This window comes from Triticum urartu, chromosome 2, assembly GCF_003073215.2.
Source record: "Triticum urartu cultivar G1812 chromosome 2, Tu2.1, whole genome shotgun sequence".
NCBI classification, from domain to species: Eukaryota; Viridiplantae; Streptophyta; class Magnoliopsida; order Poales; family Poaceae; genus Triticum; species Triticum urartu.
The window spans coordinates 377,924,571-377,937,474 of NC_053023.1; the positions used below are offsets into that span (position 1 = coordinate 377,924,571).

Here is a 12,904-nt window from a genome sequence, read left to right on the forward strand (position 1 = left end):
ATATTGATTGATGTATTTCTAAATGCATGTGTTCTTGTAGATTTTATTGCATTGTGATATTCTTGGGTTATTTTTATTGTTTGTCTTGGACCAACATAAAAAAGTTATTTCTATTTTGGACCCGCTTTCGATACCCACTTTTGTAAAGCATATTCTTGAAACTATAGTCAACGATCTAAACCTTGCACTCTAAGCTGCAACCCTGTCTTGAAGGACGACATTTTTATATGGGGACGCAAAGTTCTTGTTGTTCCCACAAACTCATACAGGTAATAATCTTGTCAATACATCACAATTTAATTGATTCATTCAACTCGCATGTAACATTTCATACATGCAGTCCCTGTCTGGTTATTTGGTTTTCAACTTAATGCACTCATGGCATGATGGGACGCTACATTTTCCAGTACCGAAGGTAAATGCTGACACCATGCTCATTTCTACACACGTCACACGTGTTTCTTTAAATTACAATGTTATATAATGCATATCTAGGATGATTTTGAACTGAGGAAGTGATTTTTGGTTCATATTTTGAAGTATGAAGAGAATGAAGTTCTAAACAATATCCCAGTCTTAGAACGAAGCATTATAGACCGCATCAAAAGATGGACCTTTCAGAGAGGATCATCATCAAATAATGATTACTAGATAATGTTGCTTAGTTGTTATTTTTAAGTATTTTTGTAATAAGTAACAATTACAAATACATTTATGTGATCGTTGATTTTATGTGAAGACATGTGTATTGGTCGTTTGTACATGAGCGAGTTTTTTCATTATTTTCTTGGAATTTTGGGATCACAACATTTCAACAATGAAAGTCTTTCACGGGTCAAACAAGACCCATGAATTAATCTAAAATAAATTGCTACATTAAAATCATTGGACGTGACACACATTTAAATGTTCAGGTAAAAACACAAGACAAACTTCATGTTTTTATTGTAGTTTATTAGAATACGTGCGTTGCACGTGCACTCTTACTAGTTCCTAATGGAACAGTTGATAGGATTACGTTTATGGTTTTTTTCGTCTAGTTTTTTTTCGTCTCGTTTAGTTTCGTCTCATCTTTCATCATCATATCTTCACGTTGATTTTTTACCCTCCAAACAAAAACTATGTTAATATGTGTAAACTTTCCTAACCAGGCATGTCACAAACAGGCAGATACTAATATCATGTTACCAAAAATTAAACACCATTTTCATAGAAATCTATTTAAAATCCTAACTTTCCTAACACATCGATTCTTACCTTTCTTAATCTTTCTACTCCTAATCTCTACTTCTAAGTCTGAGTACGAAGGTTGTCGCTTTTTTGTTTGTTCGCTCCTCCCCTCCCATCTATCGAAAGCATCTGGCACCGACCGATTTTTTCGGAGCTGACAACGGTTTTTTTTTTGTTTTTTTTGGAGGATCCCGATTTTGATTTTCTTTCCAGTCTTTCCAAACAATCCCCACCCGATCTGAATCAGGGGTTGCCTCCCTTTCAAGTTCCTACCCATCCCGTCCGTTCTACAAGCCATGGAAGAGAGAGGGCGCAGATGGGAGCATGGTGGCCTCTGGACCATCACGCGGGAAAAGGACATGCCGATGCACTGCCGCCCACCTCGCCGCCGCCGCTGCTCGCGTGACGGTTCTCCTCCGTCCACCCCCACCTCCAACTCGATCTCCGGCTATCGCAACCCTGCAGATGGCCAAGTCTGGGTACAAGCACCTGCCGCGCATCACGGAGGACACAGCCCGCACGCCGCTCTTAGCGTCGTCTTGTACGTGGCCAACTGCGGGCCTACGGTGGTGCCGACCCACGACGATCTCGCCTTGCCTTTGAGGCCACCGCCACGGATGACAGCGGCGAGTGTCATCGTCCGTTTTCATGAGCCCTCCACCACCGTGGCCGTGATGGCCGCGTCCCAGTTGCGCTCAAGGCCCTGGTCACCATCTCTGTTCCCCTGGTGGCTCTCTCGTCGTGCATTCACTTGGTCGATGAGTTCGTCACTGCCGTCGAGGAACATGTCATTTAACTTGAGTCCCAGCCGTTAAGCTTGTTACTAATAAGTTTGGGTTCAGTAGAATATGTAATTTTGTTCCTTCTGCAGGAGCTTCTTGCATATGTGGACAGGATGCTGTTGGCTAATGCAGCTGACTTGTGCCACTCAAACTGCTGATTTTGTGTTGCAGCCGCTTTCTCACACTGCTGACTTGTGCCACTTCCGCTCATGGAATTGACCCAATTGAAAGTGCTCCTCTCATGTCTATTTCTATCTAGGAAGTCAGACCTTAATTTAACCAGATGGCCTACAATATCTAGCAACTCAAACCACCGAGTCATATTAGAGTAATTTTTTAATACAGTCATAAAACTATCCATCATGACATGCAAATTTATTATTCTCATTAGAGGTTAACTAAGTATTTTTTTTTCAGGCACCTAGACAAATTCTGGAAGGAGCGGCATGACTGGGAACGGAACGGAATAAGTTCAGGGAGTTGTCCGAGATTCAATATGGTTTTCCATATGGTTCGGGATTGATACATCAAAGAGTTTAAAAGTGCTATATTATATACCAAATATACTGTTACGCATATGAAATCATGACACTAATTAGATGAGTTCTTTTCACTAATTTCTGAACAAATTTCCATTGTTCAGGTTCTGACTTCATTTGTTGAGATTTTGATTTTTTTTTTACATGTGAGCAATGAAAACACCTTATTATTTGAGGTTCCTCTGCTTTTGAATTTGGTAAATGACAATTTTCTTCTTCTTATAGGCATAGTTAGCCATCTGAAATGATCTAAGGTGCAACTCAGAATCTGGGTGACATAGCAACTTCTGCCAGCAGTGCAGAAGAAGAAAGGCACCTGCACAAGCTTTATTTTCAACGATGAGGACACTTCAAGGTGATTAATTGTGTAACCGATGCTACAATAAATAGTGCACAGTAAAGAAAATTTACTATTGGGCATCTATCAGTTAGATAATTCTTACTCCCTCCGTTCGGAAATACTTGTCTCAGAAATGATTGTATCTAGACTTGATACAATCATTTCTGAGACAAGTATTTCCGAACGGAGGGAGTACTTTTCTTAGCTCGCGGTACAGTCTGCCTTTTATATATGTTGTTATAGGTGTTGTCATTTTAAGTTCTCCTGCACATATTACCCTTTTGTGTATATCTTGGTTGCTGCCTGTTGCAGAACTGTAGGATCTACCTTCCCTGTTGGTGATTAACACCACACATTTTATGTTCATATTAGCTTTGTTGACAAGGAAACAATTACATGCTTTAGGGCTGAACATAGGTTATATGATATCAAGGTGAAGGATATATAGATAAATCACCTTTGGATTATCTACATATATCAGCGACACCTGCTTCTCAAATTGGAAAAAATTGAATTTTTATTTATCATTCAGACCATACATACATGCTTTTGCAGATTAGTTTTTTCTTGATCATAGCACCCTTCAAATTATATAACTACAGTACACGTAGGATCTGCACATCTATGGGCTTCTTGTCTGCTAGGATCAAAAAAATCACCCTGTTTCAAATATCTGAGAAATAACTCTTACCTAAACCGAGAGACATTTTTATGCGGAAATTTAAATCGTGTGGAAAGTTATTTGCACTAAATACAAATTAGAACATACATAGACATTTATTTTCTTTCTGTAGAATGGTTAGTGTAAACTGTAAACTTACTTTGAGTTGTATATGATTCTGTATCTAACCATATAATCTCATGTGTTGATGTGGTTGCACAGAACTTGAAATTATCCTGCTATGTATTGACTGCTCGGAGCTAACTTGACTATGCCAGATTTCTTGTATGGCTCAAAGTAGTAAGTATCCCCCCTTATTATCAGAGAGGTACTACTTCAAACATCTCTTCTTAATGTTTTATTTCGTGGTATACAATATGATGGAGTGTTAGATGGCTTGACTTTTGTGACACTCATTTATAACCTTTCAGTTTAGGAGTTTTCGTGGCCTCTTGATCCATGAGAGCACTGGCGGAGCTTCGGCAAGGCCGATTGGGCCGTGGCCCGCCCAAGTCTGGAGCAAAAAGCTAATTATATAGTACTGCAGCTCACAGCGCTGACGGACACCGTACAAGAAACGCAGCAGAGTCGTACGCGTAGGATTCACAGCGATGCAGGCTCAGGGTTCGACCGCGACTGCGGCCTCATAGTGCAGTAGGAAGCACACATAAGCCGCCGGCTGCCGCGACGCCGGCCGCCGGCCACCGGAGCACCGCACACATCAGTGTCCCACGGACGGACGGCCAACCGGCACACGTGTATTCAGCCGACCCACGCGACGACGCAACGGTAGGCGGCGACCCAAGCACCCAACTAGCTAGCTTCTTCTCTCAATCCATGAGAATCACTACTAATGTGTATCCCTGCTGATAGAGGCTAAGGTGTCCCGATGTTTTGATGAGATGGTGGCTATCGTTTTCTGTGGGAGTCGACCTTGACGATCCGACTACGAACGTACGAGACGTCGCGCCTTAGCAATCGCTAAACCAACTTCCGAGGGTTATTGACCACGCCGGAGCACGATCAACCTAACCACGAGGGTCTGTTTCCTGCGAACAAACAAAGAACAAGCAAGAAATTGAGATTGCAATCGGGATATTGCGAATATAAGATGAAAGCTTTATTGATCAAGGTGGGGTTCTGTGACGTCTTGGTCTGGTCGTTGGACACAAACGAAGTACGCGAAGTTGCAGCTATGGCGAACTTTTAATCTAAACAAAACCCAAAGTCTAAACGAGGCCCTAAGGGTTGTATATATGGAGGAAGAGGGGGGAATTTCGTGGCCCTTGAGGGTGGGGTCCGAAACCAACACTAACTCTTGTTTCCCCACACATACGGACTCTAAAAATAGCCTATACTTAAGTATTTCGAAATTACATGGGCCTGGCCCATTAATAAGGTGATGCAGCACCTAGAATAGCCTATGGACGAATATTATGAAGTGGCATCTTGTATATTTCGTCCAAGGCTTCATGCACTCCTTATGGCGGCTTCAAAGTCCTGAAATCATCACTTGTAACTCCGTTCTTGATCCCCTTGCGCATGCCATCAACTCCATGCGTGTTCTTGCTCCAATGTTCATCCTTCTCCAAGCTAGGCCCTTCATTTGTAAGCAAAACAAATGTATCCAATTTAGGCAGCATCATAATCTCATGAACATTAGAATCATTACCAAGAAACGAAAGTACCTGGTAATTTAATTGGCGTGCGCGAGCTCTAGTAATTGGTCCAGTATATGTAACAGTAGGGGCCGTGGGTGTAACAATGGTATTGATGTCCTCATCATCCTCCCCTTCTTGAAATGAAGTCGTCCTCGACGGAAGCGCATCTTCCTCACCCAAATAAGGCTTCAAATCTGCAATGTTAAAAGTGGGACTAACCCCAAAATCTACAGGTAGCTCAAGTTTATATGCATTATCATTTATTTTCTCTAACACCTTAAAAGGACCATCAGCACGTGGCATTAGCTTTGATTTGCGCAGATTAGGAAATCTATCTTTACGCAAATGTAACCAAACAAGATCTCCAGGCGCAAACACAACATGTTTTCTACCCTTATCTCCAGCAAGTTTATATTTAGCATTCATACGCTCAATGTTTTCCTTAGTTAACTCATGCATTTTTAAAATCAATTCAGAACGTTCTTTAGCATCAAAATTAACCTTCTCTGAAGATGGAAGAGGCAACAAATCAATAGGTGCACGAGGTAGGAAACCATACATAATTTCAAAAGGGCACATCTTAGTAGTAGAATGCAATGAACGATTATAAGCAAATTCAATATGAGGCAAGCATTCTTCCCACATTTTCTTGTTATTCTTCAAAACAGCCCTAAGCATAGTAGACAATGTTCTATTGACTACTTCAGTTTGTCCATCAGTTTGGGGGCGACAAGTAGTACTAAAAAGCAGCTTAGTCCCTAACTTAGCCCATAAACATCTCCAAAAGTGGCTAAGAAATTTAGTATCACGATCTGAAACAATAGTATTTGGCACACCATGTAAGCGAATAATATCACGAAAGAACAAATCAGCAACATTAACAGCATCATCGCTTTTATGACATGGTATAAAGTGTGCCATTTTCGAGAACCTATCCACGACAACAAATATGCTATCCCTCCCCTTCTTTGTTCGAGGTAAACCTAAAACAAAGTCCATAGATATATCCTCCCAAGGAACACTAGGTACAGGCAAAGGCATATATAAACCATGAGGATTGAGTCGTGACTTAGCTCTTTGACATGTAGTGCAGCGAGCAACAAAACGCTCAACATCCCGTCTCATCTTTGGCCAAAAGAAATGTGTAGCAAGTATATCCTCCGTCTTCTTGACGCCAAAGTGTCCCATTAATCCTCCTCCATGCGCCTCCTGCAACAACAAAAGACGAACGGAGCTAGCTGGAATGCATAGCTTGTTAGCACGAAACACAAATCCATCGTTAAGAACGAACTTGTTCCAAGTTCTCCCTTCCTTACAATTCTGCAATACATCTTTAAATTCAGCATCATGGACATATTGATCTTTGATGGTATCCAAACCAAATATTTTAAAGTCAAGTTGTGAAAGCATAGTATAACGACGAGACAAGGCATCAGCAATAACATTTTCTTTACCCTTCTTGTGTTTAATGACATAAGGGAAAGTCTCAATGAATTCAACCCATTTAGCATGTCTACGGTTCAGTTTTGCTTGACTTTTAATGTGTTTCAAAGATTCATGATCAGAATGTATAACAAATTCCTTGGGCCATAAATAATGTTGCCATGTTTCTAAGGTCCGAACAAGAGCATATAATTCTTTATCATAAGTAGAATAGTTCAGACTAGGCCCACTCAATTTTTCAGAAAAGTATGCAACAGGTTTTCCATCTTGTAATAACACACCTCCTAATCCAATTCCACTAGCATCACATTCAAGCTCAAAAGTCTTATTGAAATTAGGAAGTTGGAGTAAAGGAGCATGTGTCAACTTATCTTTCAATACCGTGAAGGCTTCTTCTTGTGCGGTACCCCAAACAAAAGGCACATCCTTCTTTGTAAGCTCGTTGAGAGGTGCAGCAATGGTGCTGAAATCTCTCACAAAACGCCTATAGAAACCAGCGAGGCCAAGGAAACTCCTCACTTGTGTGACCGTTTTGGGCTGCGGCCAACTCTCAATAGCTTCAATCTTGGCTTTATCAACTTCAATTCCCTGTGGAGTAACAACATAGCCAAGAAAAGATACTCGGTCGGTGCAAAAGGTGCACTTTTCAAGGTTTCCAAACAAACGTGCATCACGTAGAGCAATAAAAACAGCACGTAAATGTTCCAAATGTTCCTCCAAAGATTTGCTATAAATCAATATGTCATCAAAGTAAACTACCACAAATCGTCCAATGAAAGCACGTAAAACTTCGTTCATTAACCTCATGAAAGTACTAGGTGCATTAGTTAACCCAAAAGGCATGACTAACCACTCATATAATCCAAACTTAGTTTTAAATGCTGTCTTCCATTCATCTCCCAATTTCATACGAATTTGATGGTATCCACTACGCAAATCAACTTTGGAGAATATTGTAGAGCCACTCAATTCATCAAGTATATCATCTAACCTAGGAATAGGATGACGATAACGAATAGTAATATTATTAATGCCTCTACAATCAACGCACATACGCGACGTACCATCCTTTTTCGGCACTAAAATGATAGGAACAGCACAAGGACTAAGGGATTCGCGTATATAACCTTTGTCGAGCAGTTCTTGTACTTGACGCATAATCTCCTTCGTCTCCTCTGGATTGGTACGGTATGGTGCACGGTTGGGTAGCGAAGCACCGGGAATTAAGTCAATTTGATGCTCAATCCCTCGAATAGGTGGTAATCCCGGTGGCACGTCTTGTGGAAAGACGTCAGCGAACTCCTGCAAAATGTTAGTGACAGCAGGAGGCAAAGAGGAAGGCACGTCCTCGAATGAAAATAATGCCTCTTTGCACACAAAAGCATAGCAAACAGATTTGCTAAAATCTAGCTCATCAATATCAGATTTGGTGGCAAGTAAACATGCACTTTTCAATTTAATTTCAGAAACAACAGTAGATGGTTTATTATTAGGCTTCATTTGGTGCTCAAATTCTTTTGCCACAATCTGATTTTCACTCTTATTTGTCTCCTGTTTTGCTTTATTAGCTCTATTAATATCATCTTTTAAAATGGAATCAGGAGTCATAGGAAGCAAAGTAATATTTTTATCGTTATGAACAAGAGTATACTGATTGTTTCTACCATGGTGTACAGAATTTTTATCAAATTGCCATGGTCTACCAAGTAATAAAGAACATGCTTGCATAGGTACCACATCACAATCAACATAATCAGCATATGTAGAGATACTAAAATGCACACGAACAGTACGTGTTACCTTAATCTTGCCGCTGTTGTTGAACCATTGGATATAGTAAGGATGTGGATGTGGTCTTGTGGTGAGAGATAGCTTCTCCACCATCTCCATGCTAGCCAAGTTATTGCAGCTCCCTCCATCTATGATCACGCGAACAGAACGTTCCTTCACAACTCCCTTTGTATGGAACAAATTATGCCTCTGATTTTGCTCAGCTTGTGTAACCTGCACACTCAAAACACGTTGAGCAACTAAACATTCATACCTGTCAGCATCTTCAGGAGCCATGTATTGCGTCTCATGATCAGAATCGTCTCCACCGTGTTTGTCACGTGTAATAAGAGCCAAAGTCTCCTCATCATAGTCACTAGCGGACTCATACCCACCATCCTCAGTAACAATCATCACACGCTTAGATGGGCATTCTCTCGCATAATGACCTCCACCCTTGCAACGTCGACAAATAATATCATGTGTTTGCCCTGTTGATGCCATGGATGAAGAAGAGCTCTTTGCAGGCCCAGAAGGTGTGCTCTTGGCAGATAGTGGTGATTGTGCCTGCCTTATTGTATCACGGTTGGAGGTGGCAGCCGACGAAGGCGCCGGTGTAGCAGAACGTGTGGAAGTAGATGATGCACGTGGTGTCCATGATGAAGGTCGACCTGCAGAAAAGTTAGTCCGCGCCAATGCCTGTCGATCCTGCACTTCACGTTCAGCTTTACAAGCAAGATGGAATAAACGAGTGATATTTGTATACTCCTTATACTTTAGAATCGTCTGAATCTCTCTATTTAATCCACCCATAAAACGTGCAAGCATAGCTTCATTCTCCTCAACAATACCACATCTAATCATGCCAGTTTGTAATTCCTGATAATATTCTTTTACAGAATTTTTTCCCTGTCTTAAGCGCTGCAATTTTTGAAGTAATTCACGTTGATAATATGGTGGAACCCAACGAGTACGCATAGCAGTTTTCAAAGCAGCCCAAGTAGCCGGAATAGGATATAATCTACAATGCTCAGACCACCAAACACATGCAAAACTAGTGAAAGCACAAACAGCAGCAGGAACACGTCTCTCCTCGGGATATTGTAAACATGTAAATCGTTGTTCAGTTTCTAACTCCCAAGTAAGATATATATCAAGAACATATCTACCCTTAAATGGTGGAATATTCAATTTTAGTTTAGGGAGATGGTCATGATCTCGTACCTGAGGGTGAGCCCTACCATTGCCATTATTTGCACGTGGACGACCTGGTGGTTGCTGTGCTGGTGGTGGCACGTAGTTCTGATTTTGATCAACCTCATCCTCATAATCTCCCACATAATCATCCTCCTCCACATCAGCAGTAGGAGCCACCGAAGTATCAACAGCAGCACCAGCAGTTTGGCCCGACTGAAGAGGGACACGGCTCGCTCGGCGGAGGGCTGTTTCCTGACGTGGAGGTAGTCGGTGTTGTTGCTGTTGTTGCAGAGGTGCGGCAGGAGCAGCCGGTGATGGTGGTGGAAAACGCGAAAGCAATTCAGCAAACTTGTTATCGAGCTTTGTTTCAAACGTCTTCTCCATGCCATCTATCTTCTCCATGGCCTCTTCAAATCTGTTGATCACATCTTGCACCTGTCCACTCATCATTTGCTGAAACGTATCATGAAGCTCCTTGTTCGTCAAGTTCTCCCAGTCAGTCTCGTCGGCTTGTGATCCTGGCATGGTTAGCAGCAATAGAAACACACAAGAATATGATCCTACAGACTACTAACAAGTGGTGGTGGTGGCGGGTGTCACAAATCCGTCAAGCAAATCTCAAATTCTTACCAGTTCTTACCCAGCAGCAGGCGGTGATCGGCAACCGTTGTAGTCAAAACTCTTAAAAGCTTGGACAGAGCGATTGTCAGGGAGAGTCAAACGCACGACGTAGATGTATGTGGAGCTGGGAAGGCTTATAGTATGGTAGTAAAAAGGGTCAGCAATAATCAATTCAGAGATGCAAAGTTGAATAAACGCTCAACGACGGTACTGTGCTGGTCCTAGGCTAGACCGTGCTAGAGACGCGAGCCTAGAACACTAACAAAATCACGGCGCTGCACGTAAATAAGGGAAAAGCACACTCTGGAACTCTCTTTTTTTTCGCTCTTTTTTTTGCGCTCCTTTTTTTTTACGAAAAATCACTATAGTGGCGAGTGTCTCAAAATTCTTCCCTCGTCAAATTGATAGGATGGGCACGAAATTTTTTCACTTTTTTTCGGAAATCAGGGCAGCGACGACGAAAAAGTGCGACAAAAAATCACTATGATGACACGTGGCTCAAAAGACTCAGAAAAGCCTAAAAATAGGATAGGGAAAAAAATTTTGCCCGTGAAAATTTTGGCCTAAAAACTGCCCGGGGGTCTCCAGACTCTTTTTTTTTCTTTTTTTTTCCGAGACCTACGCAAGCAAGGAAACACGAATTGGAATTTAGATTGATCTCAAGAACAAACCTAATATGAGAAGAACTCGGATTGGTGGTGGATATATGGTTGTGGTATATGGCAGTGGTGGTGGTATATGGTAGCGGTGGTGGTATATGGATACAGATTGGTGGTGGTATATGGATACGGATTGGTGGTGGAATATGGATATGGATTCAGAGCGGTGGCGGATAAGCAAAAGTGGTAGATGGGCGATGATGATGGTGCGGCGGCGGCGTGACAACTTATGACCAGAACTCGAAACTCTAAAAGACTAGACTCTAAGACCAGCAACTTGACACGACGATGCAACCGCAAATTCAACAAAGCAAAAACCCTAAAAAGATTATGCAAAGGCTCAGATTGGTTCGGATATGATGAACTAACCCTAATTTTTTTGTGGCTTTTTCGTGAACTGTAGGTATGAAGAACAGACTCGATCTAATCTACGAAAAACTGTAAAATCTCACCGAGCACCCTGGAAATCTGATACCACTTGATAGAGGCTAAGGTGTCCCGATGTTTCGATGAGATGGTGGCTATCGTTTTCTGTGGGAGTCGACCTTGACGATCCGACTACGAACGTGCGAGACGTCGCGCCTTAGCAATCGCTAAACCAACTTCCGAGGGTTATTGACCACGCCGGAGCACGATCAACCTGACCACGAGGGTCTGTTTCCTGCGAACAAACGAAGAACAAGCAAGAAACTGAGATTGCAATCGGGATATTGCGAATATAAGATGAAAGCTTTATTGATCAAGGTGGGGTTCTGTGACATCTTGGTCTGGTCGTTGGACACAAACGAAGTACGCGAAGTTACAGCTATGGCGAACTTTTAATCTAAACAAAACCCAAAGTCTAAACGAGGCCCTAAGGGCTGTATATATGGAGGAAGAGGGGGGAATTTCGTGGCCCTTGAGGGTGGGGTCCGAAACCAACCCTAACTCTTGTTTCCCCACACATACGGACTCTAAAAATAGCCTATACTTAAGTATTTCGAAATTACATGGGCCTGGCCCATTAATAAGGTGACGCAGCACCTAGAATAGCCTATGGACGAATATTATGAAGTGGCATCTTGTATATTTCGTCCAAGGCTTCATGCACTCCTTATGGCGGCTTCAAAGTCCTGAAATCATCACTTGTAACTCCGTTCTTGATCCCCTTGCGCATGCCATCAACTCCATGCGTGTTCTTGCTCCAATGTTCATCCTTCTCCAAGCTAGGCCCTTCATTTGTAAGCAAAACAAATGTATACAATTTAGGCAGCATCATAATCTCATGAACATTAGAATCATTACCAAGAAATGAAAGTACCTGGTAATTTAATTGGCGTGCGCGAGCTCTAGTAATTGGTCCAGTATATGTAACAGTAGGGGCCGTGGGTGTAACAATGGTATTGATGTCCTCATCACCTGCAAGCAGCATAGCTAATCAATTTGAATGATTCTCAATTTTATTCCCCTAAATTCAACTTAGGTCATTGTTCATTAAATCATCCCCTAAATCCCCTAAATTCGACCCCAATAAACATAAATAATCCACTGAAGATCTGTTCTTGACACTTTACAAGTTCACAACAGATGCCAAGTTTACAGTTTACAAGTTCACAACAAAAATAGTGTTGTTGTTTACTGTCTAACAGTGCACTCAATTGTCGTTTACTGTCAATTTGGTAGCGCTGTTTACTATACTTTGATAGCTTAAATATATATATATATATATATATATATATATATATATATATATGGTTAATAATTTGGAAACATTTGTATTCCCTGGCCGGCGAACATGCCTCTAGCGTACATGGCTTGCGTGTGGTTGTAATCTCCTGGTATAAACCCTTCTTCTATCAATGCAAAGATACGCAGCTTGTGTATTCACGAAAAAATAAAACATTTGTATTCCCTGGCCCGCCCAACTTTTCTTTTGTAGCTCCGCCATTGCATGAGAGTATGCTCATGTTGAAGAAGTTACAGTAATAATGAGGGGCGCGATAAATATTTGTTATATAGCAC

At 41.6% G+C, this 12,904-nt stretch overlaps 1 long non-coding RNA gene across 2 annotated transcripts; it reads left to right on the plus strand.

The window, feature by feature from the left end:
- The first annotated feature begins 1,468 nt into the window (after positions 1-1,468).
- LOC125541565 lies at positions 1,469-4,453 on the plus strand. Of its 2 annotated transcripts, XR_007297594.1 has the most exons (3): positions 1,469-2,906; positions 3,775-3,880; positions 3,984-4,453. It is a non-coding gene; the product is annotated as an uncharacterized LOC125541565 (long non-coding RNA). The 2 variants fall into 2 exon arrangements; XR_007297593.1 differs by having other exon boundaries at positions 3,775-4,453.
- The last annotated feature ends 8,451 nt before the right edge of the window (positions 4,454-12,904 follow it).